General features: G+C 46.6%; 1 protein-coding gene and 1 long non-coding RNA gene across 10 annotated transcripts in view; both read left to right on the top strand.

Moving 5' to 3' along the window:
• Nucleotides 1-15,951, top strand: part of LOC135385560 (glutamate-gated chloride channel-like) — a 468,552-nt gene that overhangs the window by 211,015 nt on the left and 241,586 nt on the right. The gene's annotated exons all lie outside the window — the stretch shown is intronic.
• Nucleotides 11,517-15,951, top strand: part of LOC135385561 (uncharacterized) — a 390,670-nt gene continuing 386,235 nt past the window's right edge. Inside the window, exon 1 of the long non-coding RNA XR_010420447.1 lies at nucleotides 11,517-11,604. This is a non-coding gene — a long non-coding RNA (uncharacterized LOC135385561). The remainder of the gene's footprint in view (nucleotides 11,605-15,951) is intronic.

Raw genomic sequence — 15,951 nt, 5'->3', positions numbered from 1 at the left:
GGGATGTCCTGCTCGAGCTGCACGCTCAACCAGGTGCTTTTTATTGCACACGCTCATATACTCAAAAGTTACTCAAAAATACATATTTGACGCGCACACTTTTGAATATGATAACATGATACGCTGCTTCATTGCTGTAGGCGTTGTTGACACTTCTTCATACTGCTTCTAAGTCATCTCTGTCATTAACTGTCCTCAAGCTCACCTTGTCTACGGGATGAGCATTGGCACCGCGTGTACGGTGGAACAACCATCTTACGGCCTTACTATTTAGACTCTGGAGCATTATTACCTAGATACTTCTGAACCTACATAGACTGATTCTTTTCAGCTCATCGACCAAATATACTCAGATGTGTACCGCATACTGCACGTTTTACGGCTCCGAGGAAATTTCGGTGAAGTTGGAGTCAGCCGATGACAAAGACAGCATGACTTGAAGACAATCAAAAAAGTGTGACTAGACACGTGAGTGGAACTCCGAGTGATATTTATAACATGAGGCAGCTCATGGTCTTTTACTGGCTGGATCCTTACGGTGGTGTCAGTCTCTCCTAAGGAAGGTGCCACTTCGATAAGCTGAATCGCAACCAATCGATCAGGCAAACACTGAATTTCGGAAGGTCAACAAGTAAGCGACTGTCAACTTAAATGATATTATGTCCTCTAGCTCCGGACAGTGTTGCGATCGACGATGTCTCTTTGAAGCCCCCCAAGAGCACTGAGTTGCTTTTTTTTTTCTTAAAAGAAAGCAACTTTTTTCTTTCTTTTTTGCTAATTTCGCGTGCCACACAAGCGCCAAACTCTATGAATGCATCCTGAATGCAGTAAAGACCTGCGGTTCACAAAGGACGGCTCTGCTTGCCAGGCAAGAACTTAAGAAAAGAAGAAAATGCAGATCCACGCGTTCTACGCCGAGACTGGAAGGCGAGCCGGGTTCGAATTTCGGTACCGGCTGCGCTGTCCGGGTGCTGTAGGGCAAATGTCGGCACATTTCCCTTTAAAGTCGGCGTAGGACATACGATCCCCGACGAGCAACATGCCGCCTTATTGGCAGGCAGATCGCTCGGTAATAACGTCACCAAACAAGAAAGTAGAAATGCAGTAGTCGCGATCTGCAAAGATTTTCATCGATTGCTTTAACGTGTTAAAACACGCTAATTCCCAGAACGTAATAGTCTTCGCTTCTCTGTATACGGCGTTGTTCTATTAAGAACCTTATCCATCCTAAGGCTCTTGCTGATTCAGCGGAACAGGAGTGTGTACGCCCCGCTGGTCCTCGACTGAAAGATGGCAGGGAAATTTTCATCTGAGGTGGCCGCCTAGGCAGCGGAGCGAGAGCAAAGTAAACAGCCACCTCTAAGAACGGTGCAATAAACTGAGAAAAGAAGAGGAGAGCGCCCACCCCGCAATAAGGGACCCAGTGAAGTGGAAGCAAGGAACTGGCTGCCTGTAATACTAAAGGGGGGCACAGAATAACTGCCGAACTCCTCCGCTGCAGGAATATGGCAAGAAGCAAATCGCTGGTTTGGGCTGTGCCCTAGGCATCATTAAACGTAATTACTTATGAATGAAAGGCACTTGGAGGAGAATCGCCCAACTGTAGTTAGACAGGCTTTGCATACATTGCGCCCTTGAGGGCGCTCAAGTTTTCGGCGGAAGACGAGTAATTGCGCAAAGTGTAGTTGGCGAAAAGAAAACTTCCAGGGTTTTGATGAAGTGATAACGGCTTGCGCAAACTAAGAAAGTACGTTAATTTCTCTTTTAGCATATGTGTTGCTAAGTGACTGCTGAAGCACGCCGCTTTCTAACGAAACGTGTAGCACAAGCCATGAGGCGCTGTAACGGATGACTCAATGAAACATAGAAGGACAAATACTACACAAGCCTCACAACGCCCAGTTGCGTACTTCAACGGAATGATGGCAGTTGAAAAAAAAGGCACCAGCAGTGCCGTGAGTTTATACAACAATTTATAAAGAAAGCTGCAAAAGCGGTGAGGGCGTCTACTTTCTTAATTGCTTGATGTATACTAACAGTGAACGTACTTTTACTGATCTATGACCCGTCCCAGTAACTGAAAAAAAAAAAAGAAGCGCTGTACCATTCTGAAAAGCATTGACCTCTTTCCATTAGAGAAAACGCGATGAAAGACCCAAAATGGCCTATGATCTCTGGCACTGGCGTAGCCAGAGAGAGAGAGAAGGGAGGGGGATTCTAGGGGTTCAAACCCCCTCCCGAAACCTTTGGTAGTGCATTTGGGAGAGGGAAACGAGGAGAAATCCTCCTCTCCCATGTAAAGTCCCCATAGATCCCACCCCCAAATATTTTTTTGGCTACGCCGCTCTGGTCAACATTCCACGTGATTGATGCTTCATTTCAAGTTACCCATAAACCCATGTTGAAGCGACACAGAGACGAGGACGGGTCTCCGCCTTCCCTTCGTCGTCTCGGTGTCGCTTCAATACGGACCTGTGCAGACCGGCACAACTGCTTCTACATGTACGCAAAAACGTTGCCCATCAACTCTGGATTGCTACCCACGAAGTGCTCGCAAAGTCTATCTAATGGGGACATAGGACGTTGCACATTTACTTATTTGGACGTATGCCTCTAAAGGTACAGGGACATAACATAGTTGAGGGATGGTTTACGGTTACGAAAAGCACCAACGCATATTGTGATCAAAAGTAATAGCGATTGCAAGTGGATGGATTAATGTACATCGTAGCTGAATATCAGTACGTATCGTATTGTACGAATATAGCAGACACGGACAGATCTATTACTATATGATGTTTTTGGGGAAGCCACTCCATCGAAGCTATGAGTTTCATTTATGAGGTCGAAACGGAGGGAAATGATGATGGAGCGGTGAATTGGGCACTCTACAGTAAGAACGTTGTGAAAAAAACTTGTGAACGTTGTGAAAATAGTTAAGCGTTATATAACCAGGAGCTGTTCTATAGAGAAACAAGGTGAAGCTCAAATTTCAGTGTATAGTTACGGATGTGGTACGCGAAAAATTGTTAGCCATGAAACTCGTCGCTCTGTTTTGGATAGACTCCATTGAATTCTAGGCTACATTAGATGGTTTATGGCGGGCTAGAATGAATGGTGTGCTGAGCGAAGGATGAAGTCGGGTCCGGACGATGGGCCTCCCGGCAGGTGGCTACCACGGGCTGCTAGCGCTGTCGTTTCCAGCGCCCTCTCCCTCACGTGATAGGGTATATGAACAGCATCTGAGCGCGCTCCGGAGTGCAGCGCATGAGAAAAATAGATGAAATCTACCGAAAATACAAAATAAATAAAAGCGAAGCGTGCGCGTGCTCATAGCTGTCTTATACGCACGTGCTGTCGGTCTCGGCAGCTGCAACAAATGCATTCTCAAAAACAAATCGTGTTTCCTTCAACATGTATATGGCAAACAGAAACAGAAACGGTAATGTGCGAACATCATTTGCACGACTGGTGAAGCACACAAATAGAAACTTTAGACTGCCGCACGGCTTTTTACACATAAAAAATTATACGGCGTATCAATTAAGTGAGTTAGTATCGATGTGTACTGTGATGGGCGGTCTTGCATTTGCAGCTGAGGAAAAGGTGCGTATCCCAAATAAAAAGCCATCATGAGGCATATTGTTGCCTGTTTCGAACACAGTTTTTGGTAGAGCATATTGGTGGATGACGAAACCAACGCGAGCTGTCAAACTACTGGGTAATGAAATGTATCCCATGCCAGAGGCGGAGAGTTTTCATTTTCCCAGGGGGGACAAGGGCGCACCGCGAAATAAGTACTCTGGCGGGGGTGGGGGGTGGGGGGGGGGATATGTTTATTAAGAAAAAAAGAAAGGTAAACCAGATGGATGTCGGCGTGTTATTCCAAAAAAAGTGAAAGGGGGAAGACAAAAAAGGAAAAGAAAAAAAAGCAAAAGAAAAAAAAAAAGAAAAATGAAGAACACAAAAATAATCACACACTCTGGCGGGATCTTATGATGTATGCAGAACTGGTATAGAAATAAGAGGAAGGAAGAACAGAAAAAAAGAAAAACAGAGAGAACGTAAACAGTGAACATGTGCACAACTGAAGGCATTACGCCTTTGAAAACTGAGTCCAAAAGAAACAAAACGCATTGAATCCTCGGTGTTTGACCCGAAATGCGCGCGATATTATGAATATTGTCAATGAAATGGACCAGCGGGAGTTGAACCAGCTCCCAAGGGATATGCGTTCCGAAGATTCTACCGTTGCACCTCACTGGCAGCTGCAGGTACCTTTTCGACTGCTTTCGTTTCATTGATCTGATTGCTTTGGGCGAAATTCAGGCAATGTGTTGTGTCATCCTCTGTGTTTCTTCGCCTCACCTTCTACTGTGATAATAAGTATGGTGGGCGGATACATATTTTACAAATTGCAAGATGCTTTTTTGGGGTTGGTGCCTCTTCGCTCTTTTGACCCGGGCGCTCCGAGCCCCAAAGGTTGGTGTCAGTCTCTAAGCGGGACTTCCCAGGGGAGGCGGCGCCCCCCCCTAGTTCATGTTCCGGGGGGGCAAGGGCCCCCGCGCCCCCCCCCCCCCCCCGCAGTCGGCGCCTATGTCCCATGCAGTACATCACAAAACGTACGAAAGGAAACGGTTCGGTAATGGTGAGCATGAGCTTGACGAACTCTTGCTTCGGGGGATGCCAGGCTTGTACAGCGTGAGGCCGTTAAGGTCGCTTCGAATCTGGACGGCTAGGTTCACCCACATTTTATCACACAGGCTCGGATGTGTATGCGCAAGCGTATTGTGGACAGCACGCTTTTCTTTCATACTGTTTGCCTGCTACAACATGTACCGTGGAACAGTTTTTCTGCACCCTGCGGAGGGTAAGAACCTGGTTTCGTTCCACAATGACTGAGGACCGGGTAAACGCGCTGTGTATGATGAACGGTTCATCGCGAAAAAGTGGGTGGCGACAACACATTTGTGGAAAAAGCTATCAACTCTTTTGCGCGAGAAAAGCAAAGGCGCCTACAGTTTCTGTCTAAAGAGTGAGGGACATAGGGAGTGAGGGTAGAGAATTATCGTCTATACTGATGCTGACGTCCATATCTGCTGAATAAGCCACCACTTGATATTGTCAACTTGTCACAAGTAGACACGGCTGTTTCACCGTGTGTTCTCGTTTTTGCGAAATCAACAGAAATGACATAATCGCTGACAGAAAGGGCAGCAGGAGTGGCGACGGCAAACGTACTATGAAACAGAAAATCAGGAACGAGCCTTTGCACGGACAAGGGATTGCGTTGCCGAGAAACGGCAAAACGTAAAAATTCCGAAGCATAGGGTTACTGACCCAAAACAGTATAGTTGCGGGCGCATTCGACTCCCAGAACTAGAGGAACATCCCGTACCTTGAGCACCAGCCCGAACACCTCCACACCCGCCCTGCACTCGGGGCACCCATAACGACCCCCCCCCCCCCACCGCCACCTCGGTCGGCATTGGTTTGCACCCCCCCCCCCCCCCCTGGAGAAAATCCTAGCGGCGCCCATGCCAGGCGGTGTTAATCAATGTCCATGGGTGTATGCATTGGTAGCTAGACGACCCATATTGGGCATTCCTAAAAATTTTACGTTTCACGGCGTTGCTACTGCGGCAAGGGAGAATATTTGCTTTAGTGCGTCTCATCTCACAGAATGCCTTTTTGTATTGCCAACTGACAGAATGCCTTACGCAGCAATCGTTCAAAGTCCGGACGATCTATATTTGCACATGAAAACTAAATAAACAACCAGAGAGAAGACCTTGCGCGAGCGCTCGCGACTTTTGGCGCAGATGGGCTGTACAACTTTTCAGCCGGTGCGAATCTGTGCAGCAGGAACAGCACGTGGTCGGCTCGCAACAGAAGAGCGTTTGTGAGCCCCACAAAAATGTGCCTTTCGGCGTGGCGCGCTGCGAGCGACAGCGCAAAAGCTCGTGCATTTCGCCGCCATCTTGTCCACGGTCGTGACCACGCGCTCCCCATGCATTAGATTAGGCGCTTGGCACACCAGTCCTTCTAGCCCGCCATAGATGGTTGTAATGTTCCACACGGGAGACACCTTGCCTCCAGCCTCGAACACGGGAACGTTAACTTTATTGTTTTCCTCGCAACCTCTCCTCTTCGTCTTCTGCCCACTACAATGGTTAATGATTAGAGTCATCAAATATTTTTTGTGTGGTTTCATAGTGACGATGCATATACTGTTTTACCGCGAACTACTGTAAGACAAGCGAGTTATTTAAAGTTGGCGTGGTGCCGATTTGAGATTAGGCAGAATAAACACTCCGGCGTGAGTAGCCTTTTAAATTCTGCTATCAATGCAGTCGTTTGAAGTTAAATGAGCCAAGGAGAACACGGGAGATATTTGTAGGTGTTAGAGAGAAATAGGGTTGTATTATTCAGGCCAGAGTGACAGTACGAAGTAAGTATTACGGAGTTGAAATCTAGAGGCACCTGCCAAGTTTCGAACCATGATTATAGGTTTCTGGATAAGTCATTCTGCAGTAGTGTTGCCATTGTAGGGATTATGTCGCTAAATTAGCTTGTGCTTAGCGACATTTTTCCGTATACTGGGACCAGGAACGCTGAGTTGCGTCTATAGTTTGAACTACCCTGAAAGATTTCTCGCTTCAGGGTAGAAGCACATATACGAAGTGAAACGAGTGGAATGTGATAAATTTCATAGATATAAGATTTGTGAAATGATCGCTAGAACTGTCGACAATACTACAAGCACTACGCGCTCGAAGTGGCTACTCTGGCTGAGATCGCTGAGGTAATAGTTGTCCTGAACGACAGCATAATTAGATGTGGGAATGCATGAAGCACTCAAAAAGAAATAGAAAAACGCAGCGCCAGCTGAAGTGCATTGCTCCGCTCAGGGATGGCACCACCAGAAGTCTATTTATGTTCGTCAACTCAGGCATTCAGAAGGCGCTATACCTACTTTTTGACGGACTGTCAGTCTAGGGGGGAAAAGCGGAATGCCTAATGTAGTACTTCGTTTGCATTTACATTTAAACATTTAATGGTTTCGTGTCGGCTTCGCTCGGGGTCTCTTAACCAGCTGGACTTTCGACTCCCCCCTTCTCTCTGTCTGAAAATTGCTTGGTCCCTGGCCAAATACAGCCGACCAACGCTCTGCCCTCAAAGCTCTTTTGACATTTTCGGACACCCACCTTAAGACTTCGATCCTGATCCATCTTCCTTCTGGTCCACCAGCAGTGGGGTAGAGTATCGCCCTAGGCGATGAAACTCCCCAGTCATCATTTCAAAATAAAGTTCTTGTTGTTGTTGTTGTACGCAGAGAAAAATAACCGTTCGAGAAAGGACACCGGCTTGTCCGTATTTTTCATCCGTCAATTAAAAGGTTCTCCAAAAGCAGGACGCCAGGAGATCCTTAGCCCTTCTTTCGTTCTCGAAGATAAGAAAAGTTCAGAGAAAGGTTCTTGCACTATGAAGAACTCACGAAGAACGGTTAATTTTCAGTATGTACTTACGTGGGTTCGCAGTGGACCTTAAAGCTGGGACTCCATCGAAAGTAACTGTTCTGACAAATAACATTTCCGACTAAAGCACGAGAACTAGAGTGGACCTGACTGACCCTATTCGCCCTTGGAAAACTTCCTCTCAATATCTTTGGCCCAATACTGTGCAACGTGAACATATTCATTTCAGAAAAGAATGGTTGATTGCGGTGCTACACTACAAACTACAATGCGGCTATGCATGTCTCTGTGTGTACTTTCATTGTCGAAGGATCAGCTCAGCTAAAAGGACTACTATACTCCCACGCACCCGCAGGAATTTGTGGACTGCACATAAGACAATTGATAGGAAACTCCGTCATTCCTTTGACATCGTTGGTTCGCTTCCGGAGGTTACATTCTACATTCAGCGCAGTCGCGTCGTTCAACGTTACGTCTTTCCAATATATTTGGTTTCCCATTGTTCAGCGAAGTTCTAAAGCGCTTTGACCAGATGTAATGCACATAGGTTCACGAGAAGCATCTTTCGACGCATGCCGCTCCATTACAGCCTAATGAATACGTTGCCATCAGATAATACTAGACATCATGCATCTTTGAAAACCATGGCCGATCCTGACAGGCATTGACAACAGTTTTTTTTTTTACTTCCACGTTAGCGCCGCGAGACAACTGTGGCTATCAGCGGTGTACAGATGTGCACAGATGGCGACAGCAGGAAGGAGTGGTGGTTAGTGGGGGGTAAGTATGCGTCCTGGGCCGACTTCAGGAGGAACTGTGCCGCCATTCGGCAACGTGAGGTGTGTTTATGATATTGCTTTATGGGAACATTTGGAGATAGGTGACCTACAGAAGCAATAGAGATCAGACACATAAAATATAATCAATTGCTGTAACGTCATCATGACGTTCTCAATTATTACGTGAACGGTGTGGTCTGAAAGTTACTACTTTTACATAACATATTAATTGCATAACATCCGACACATTAGTTGAACTTATTAAGGGGTTCGGGATAGGGTCGACCCTAACCTTGCCAGGGTATCAGCGTTCGATGCCCGTACAACATGGTCAATTTACCAAGTCACAGTGGCCGGCCATTGGCTAATGATAGAGCATCACATATGTGAAAAAAAAAAGTTACAAAAACCTCCCGCGTTGGTTTCGGCGCAATATCACCGGGCGCGGCCATGACGCCCCCACACTGCTGTAATGGCGACCGGGTGACGTCAGGCAAGATGGCTGCTCTGCAGGAAACTGCCGTATACACTCTATACATAATCTCATGGAGTCCTTGCATCGCTGTTTCTGACATCTGCTTATTTAAGAGAAAAGTATGAACACACATGCGGGTTTCATCATTGCTGGGTATAGGTTTACTCCCACGCAAGTATTTGTGCAGGTATGGCTAGCAAGGTAATGTCTCTTCTTCATTGACGTTGGGAACCGATGATAGTGTTCACTACAATCACGTATACGCTGTTAGGGCTCCTTCGGCGCTTGAAACTTTTTTGCACGTGCAGGTGATATTTACAGTTGTCAAAAGGAGGAGAGCCGCAGGCCGCAAGAGTTGGGCTGCGTCATCAGTTTCACGCTCGGTCTCTCACGTGTGGCTGGAGTAGTTTACCACATGTGTCGATGTGTCAGGGCTCCTGGAGCTGTCGGCACCCCTACTTTTGGCCGTAGTTTCGAGCAATTTCTGCAGTCAGTCTCAAACAGCAATTTCATTTTGATGATGATGATCATGATTGGGGCGGGGGGTGTCTCATTTAGTGATAATAGTATGTCCCTTTTGTCGCAGCAGTTCACGCGTAACAGTAACAGAGCCAATTGGTCGAGTTCATTGTCGCTGTCCTGATGTATTGAAGTTTGACAAATATCACATACACACAAAAACATTGTTGAGTGTCGTTTGGCTTTTCGCTTTTCTCGCTTCTCGAGGCAATCTGATGGAGAACTCAGAGAGGCTGAACAGTTGCGTGGCGATTCGCATCTTTTTCCAGTTATGGCCATAGCACTGAAGGATGAGTCAACGCAGTATACGTATTCTCGCTGGGAAAGAGGGGTAATTTCGAGGGATTTTTCACGGTGGGTTCTTCTGTAACAGCGCTACTTCCTGACCTCAATACAGTGTGCCACTCCGCCAGACAAATTGACACTCTGCTTTACTTTCTCTTTCCAATCACCCATAGTGGATCCCCGTAGCAATTAGGACTGCGGTGGTGATGACATCGTGAGGTTACATTGTGAGGTGCGTGAGGTGACATAAATGTAGAGTATGTGCTCCGCTATCGGTCACGAAAAACCGCTACACATCAAGCGCCATATACTGTTTCAAGTCATCGCCTACAATTGCCAGTACGATCGCATTGAAACTGAAAAGCGTGCCGACAATTCCAGGAGAGGAAAGCTTTGGTCAAAGCTGCTCCAATCTTGTTTGTGTGCGTGAATATGGTAGGCCTGGCATGCGCTACCAGTTGCCGGTTACTTTGGGACAACCAGGGTTGTTAAGTAACTCAGTAAAAGCAACTGAGTACGCGTATTTCGATACTTTTTTTGTGTGTTTCTTGAGTGAAATATCAGATATATTTTCATGGGGTATACTTCTATCTGCAACTCATTTACTTTTTTCGGTAACTTTTACTATTTTCCGAAGTATTGCTTCTCATTAAAAAAACATGAGCGACAACCGTCATCAAGAGGTGGCGCAATCCGGCTAGGCAACCCAGCGAAGTGTATAAAAGAGGGAGTATGGCCATTAATTGGACCTGCATGCCTATGCCTGGAGCTCCTCCCACCAATCACCGCCGGAAAAACTGTTCGGTATTATTACAGTACAGGCTATCCAAAGTTATACCTCACCTTTATTTACTGGGCGCCACCATGTTCGGGAAATTGGATTGGTTTGGATTGAAACGGATATCCCTCCCGGCATACCAAAGCAATGGATTTTGCGGCCACGTTTATCAACGCCATGTGGACGGAGAGAGGTATGCCGGGAAGACTCAGATCTGCAGATATCTAGCAGAAATGGTTCCTATGGCAGAACTGATTGGCCAGGAGGGCGACAGAACCGCTTCTTCGTACACAGATGGATGCGGGTATGAACTTTTAATCGCGTAACATACTACAGATGGAATCAAAAATGTGCAAAGATATATGTATCAATAAAATTCAATTATATAATGCAAAATCTCGCGCAACACTGGGGTGTCGCCCCTGGCGATGAAACTTCCCACTCATCATCATGTAAATAAAAACGTTGTTACGTATCAGTGTCGTCCTTCCTGCTGGTTTCTTGTGATCGTGTTCTTTTCGTGATCGTGATTGTGATCGTGTTCTTAGGGTCAGGAGCGTTCGCATAGTTCGCTATAGGCCCAACGTTAGCGACGTAACATGTCATTGTCGCGTAAATAATGAAGGCGGAGCGAAAGTTAAAGGTGATTTTGCAACTATAGTTACAAGATGATGCATACTCACAGAATGAAATTAAAGTAGTTTATGAACTTTTTTTTTGTCACGAAATCCCCGCTTCGCCGTTCCAAGCAACACCTCCATGATTGGGAAATTTTGTTGTCATGGCGGCTCCCATAGAAATCAACAACGAATGAAATGCACCCAAGTTTGATTAACAGGTTGAGCCTCTCTAAAGTAATAAACTGGACCTCCATGTAACACTGGCGACGAGTACGGGACCAGGATCTACGTGACATTCACCGTACATATTTTTGGTGGTAGCGCTCGATACGTCATGCCCAAGACGGAAGGAACCGGCCCTGCTCCTACCTTCATGTCTGCCATCGGAAAAGTACCGGAGTTCATTGAGCTCGAGGAAACATGGGACCAGTACAAGGAACGACTGGACGCCTTTTATGATGCCAACTGCATTACGGACGAGAAGAAAAAGAGATCCATTTTCATCTCATCGGTGGGTGCGCCGACGCACAGCAGACTGCGTGGACTTCTCGCCCCAAGGAAACCAATGGAAGTGCCTTATACCGAAATCATGACAACTCTAACAAGCCGTTTCAGTCCCGAGAGCCATCGGAAATAGCGGAAACATTTCGATTTCACAACCGCACGCAAGGTGAGGCGGAGAAACCGTTACTGTTTTCGTTGCCGAACTCCGTGCAATCGCTGACCGCTGTGGCTTTGGTGCTGCGGTTGAACGCAACTTGCGCGACAGATTTGTCATCGGAATTAAGGATAAGAGCGTCCCGAAAGTTTTGCTGACGAAGCCCAAGACCTTGACACTCGCACAAAGTGTTGAGATTGCTACGGCAGCGGAGCTTGCAGCTCAGAGCTCTAAGGAACTTGAGCCGAGTGCGGCATCCGCGTCAGGTGTCAATGGAGACGTCAACGCGATTCGCAAGCAAAGCAAGCAAGAACGAAAGCCGAATGACTCACAGAAGCCGTTTTCGTGTATCAGGTGTGGAAGCAAAGAGCACAAGCCTCCAAACTGCCCGTTCAAAGACAAAGAGTGCTTCCGATGCAAGAAGCGCGGACACCTCGCTAGTCAATGTAAGACGGGACAGCAAAAGATATCTTCTTGGATAAAAAAGATAACTCCTTGGAACTGGTAGAAGACAAAGGCAACTACGCTGAGACACCTTCTAAGGAAGAATGCTTCAACCTGTACACGCTAAAGGGACCATCTTCAAGTAAGATGAAGCCAATCATGCTCAAATTGAAGTGGGCTGGAGTTGTGTTAGATATGGAGCTCGACACAGGATCTCCAGTTTGCGTGATCAGTGAAGGCGTCTACAAGAGGCATGCCACGGCATGGCCGCCTATTTCGCCATGCGACATTAAACTGTCGTGCTACCTTGGAACTTTGCCTGTTCTCGGTGTTCTCAGACTACCAGTTGAACACCTGGGTAGAGAGGCTGACGGACAGCTATATGTGGTCGGCTGCTCCGGACAAGCCTTGGTAGGAAGGGACCTCATACTGCGTGGACAGCGCATAGTGATATCAAAAACGAGCAAGAAACGCTCTGCCAGCAGAGCTTCACGGCACACACCAGGGAATTAATGCAACCAAAGCATTCATCAGAACCCTGATTTGGTGGCCAGGAATCGACCGAGGCGTGGAACAACGAGTACGTTCGTGCCCGATATGCCAGCAGGCGGCATATGGGATTTGCCACATGCGAACAGATCCTTATCATCCGCAGTCAAACGGACTTGCAGAACGGGCTGTTAGAAGCGTAAAAGAACTTCTTAAGAAGCTGACGGACGGCCCCTGGAAATCCGGCTCCAACGCTGGCTACATAACCACGGAAGGACACCATCAGCTGCCCATGGGGGAAAGGCTCCAGCGGAAATGTTATTCAATTTTCTGCCACGTAGTCGCTTGGATGTCATCAAGGCCGATGTGCTCAAAAACCAAAAGACAACCCACCAAGACGTGGACAGTCGTTTGAAACCTGGAGCACCTGTCTACGCGCGCAAACAATGCGATCGACCGGGATGGATGCCGGGTGTCGTGCTTGAGGGCCTAGGAAGTCGCATGGCTAAAGTGCAAATGGCCCAGGGTATTGTCACACGCCACCTTGACCAGATGCGAACCCGCTACGGCGCAGATACCGCGGTTTCCGAAAGTGATACAGCTCACGCATCCGACCCATCCAACGCGGCCCATGACGCCACACACTGTTAGAAGAAAAGGTATAGAAGAGGTATAACGAAGGGATAAACCAGGACTAAACTACCATATTTATACCTCATCACCAACGTCTATACCCCGTTTAAACCATGTGGGAGGTATAAATCGCCGAGGCTATACCTTCAACGCCAGTTGAGGGTATAATAAGGTATTTCTCTCTTGCGTTTATACCTTCGGTGTTTCGTATACTTTAGATGTGAACCTGTGGTACCACAGTAATTTGTGGTGGAGACAGTATACCATCTCAGCTAAACAGTAATTTAATTAGGAAACACAGTCACCAATACAGTTGCATCGTAATTAATAGGGGGAATGGTTTATAGCTGCGTGCTATTTGTTTCTGAAATGACCAAATCTACGCGTCCTCACTCATATAGTTGCTTGCCGGGCGAAGGTGCCCCACACTTTGCGAAGCCACGATGTATTATACCAGTATCTGTTCTCCACCAAATCCTCCCACGTTGCTTCTTGCGTTGCGAGTAATCTGCATGAGCTCTCCTCTACGTTTTACACCTGCACTTTGTGAATATGAGTTTGTGGGTACGTTTGTGTGCGTGTCCAGGTATTTTCTTTCTCTTTTTCCTTCTTGAGGTAGTTATTGTCATTAAAGCACTTGTCGCTCAATATTATTTTGTTCTAATTTTGTTACGAGCTGGATCAGGGAAGTGCCACCCCTATATAGCGCTGAAAAAAATCGAATATTCCAGTTTTTCAAGATTACAGCCCGGGTTCGAAAATATACCCTCACGGGGATATATGTTTATACCATGAGATGCAAATAATATACCTTCAGGGAGGTATAAAGTTACTATACCTCGGAGGAGGTATAGCGTTTATACCTCAAAAGGTATGCGCCCTGGGACAAGCCGTTTATACCCTAAAAGGTATACATTTTTCTAACAGTGCAGATGACACATCGGAGTCGACAGAAACCGAAGGACATCGATATTCGCTCCGACCGCGACACAGGTCACATCACTGACCACTTTTCATGGGTGGGAAAGAGTGCTGCGTACGCCGCATAGCAACCGATCATGTGAGCGGTTATTCGAGACACACACACGTGCCCGAAACACTCGAGGCCGGACGCTGTCAAGTGAACTTTGCTCTCCCGCACTCAAGTGTAAACGTAAGACGAACGCTAAGGCGCAGTCTCCTTCGAACTATCAGCCGGTACACACGTACCTTATGTATTCTCTAAAGTAATAAACTGGACCTCCATGTAACAGCCTCTTTTCTTGGCTCCTTCTAATGGCCATACTCCCTTTTTTATACACGGATCTGAGGGAACCTGACTTGAGTGCTTTGCAATCATTCCCAGTACAGAAGCGTATTTCTCAAGTACAACACTGGGTTGGCAAGCAGCTAGTGCCGCGGTGGAGCGGTTACTTAGCTTGGGGTGTCTCGTCAGCACAAATCTTCGAACCCGCATGACGGAGAAGAATTTTGAAATGGCTGTGCTGCTTCGTGCAAACAGAAGGTATGCAAGTGAAGAGAAACGTTAAGAAGGACAGCAAACAACTGAGATGAGTCGCTGGTCTTCATATTTTTATATCTCAATCAATCAATCGCAGGGTGTTAATGTGTGCTGTCTGGTCAGTGTCCAGTTTAATTTCTTGGAAGTTATGTCTCGAGTGTGTGGAGAATCCATAAGAAAAAAAGAATGATAATCCTTACGCGTTATCACACCATGTGACCCAAGGTAATCTCGTTTATTAATCGTAATGCAACTAATAACAGCTCGCTAAATCAACCCAATCAATTTAATGGAAAAAGTAATCGCACAGGTACTGAGTCCATTTTTGTAAGTATCTCTATCTGTATCAGTCATTTTCCTCCCACAGGGTGTCTGCACGTAGCTGTAACTCAAATACTTTTAAACCCATTCTTATGTATCTGTAACTAAGATTCTTCTTAAAAGGAACTTTAACAACTCTGGGGACAAGTCACCTCCTACAGGTCAAGTGTGCCCACGAATCTAAAGGCGTGTGTGATTGGCCTTGCCGGAGGAGGCGGCTACTCTTAGGAGGCGATGTACTTAGGCTTAGAGCATATTTACTTGCTTTCAAAGCAAACACATGAAAGATTTGCGCTAATAATGCATGTGAATCGACTCCGGTCTGCACGGCGTCCGTCATCTTATACTGCACCCGCAATCCGCGGACTACATTATCAGCTGGCGGGTAATAACATTATAACCTGTCGCGTTGAGAAGGGATACCAAAGCGTCTCTCGCGGCTGTTCCTAATCTTCCGTCGCCCCCGTGCGTCAGTCAGGCGGATGAACGCGAAATTGGCGGTTCCATAGCTGATTCAAAGAGCGCATTGGTGCACTGCTCCGCGCAAGAAACATGTAAACCGAAACCAATTCACTACTAAAAAAAAATCACTAAGTGTCGACGCGTTTTCTTCTTTTTTTTTTTCTTGGAATATTTTGCGCTGAAGGTCTCGGTACGTAAAACAGTGGTTCCGAAAGCGTGCGAAGTAAATTTAAAAGTTAGGATGTTTATTTAATTAGTGAGCGTATGCAAATGTGCCGTTCATTACTCAGTTCATGGCCGATGTCCCGAGGATCTTCACCAACAAGAAAGTTATTCGATGGCGCGACCTGTTTACGGATTATTCCGCCGGGGGACCTTCGTGAAACACCCGGTACACTATCTATATAGAGTACAATCTTCTGATACAATACATGACGCGCCCTGGGCAAAAAAAAAAAAAAAAAGAATGCTAGCAGTCTGCCCGTCTCCGATACCACGGGATATCTACG

The sequence above is a fragment of the Ornithodoros turicata genome, chromosome 2, assembly GCF_037126465.1.
Source record: "Ornithodoros turicata isolate Travis chromosome 2, ASM3712646v1, whole genome shotgun sequence".
Lineage (NCBI taxonomy): Eukaryota > Metazoa > Arthropoda > Arachnida > Ixodida > Argasidae > Ornithodoros > Ornithodoros turicata.
This window is presented reverse-complemented; position numbering and strand designations above follow the sequence as displayed.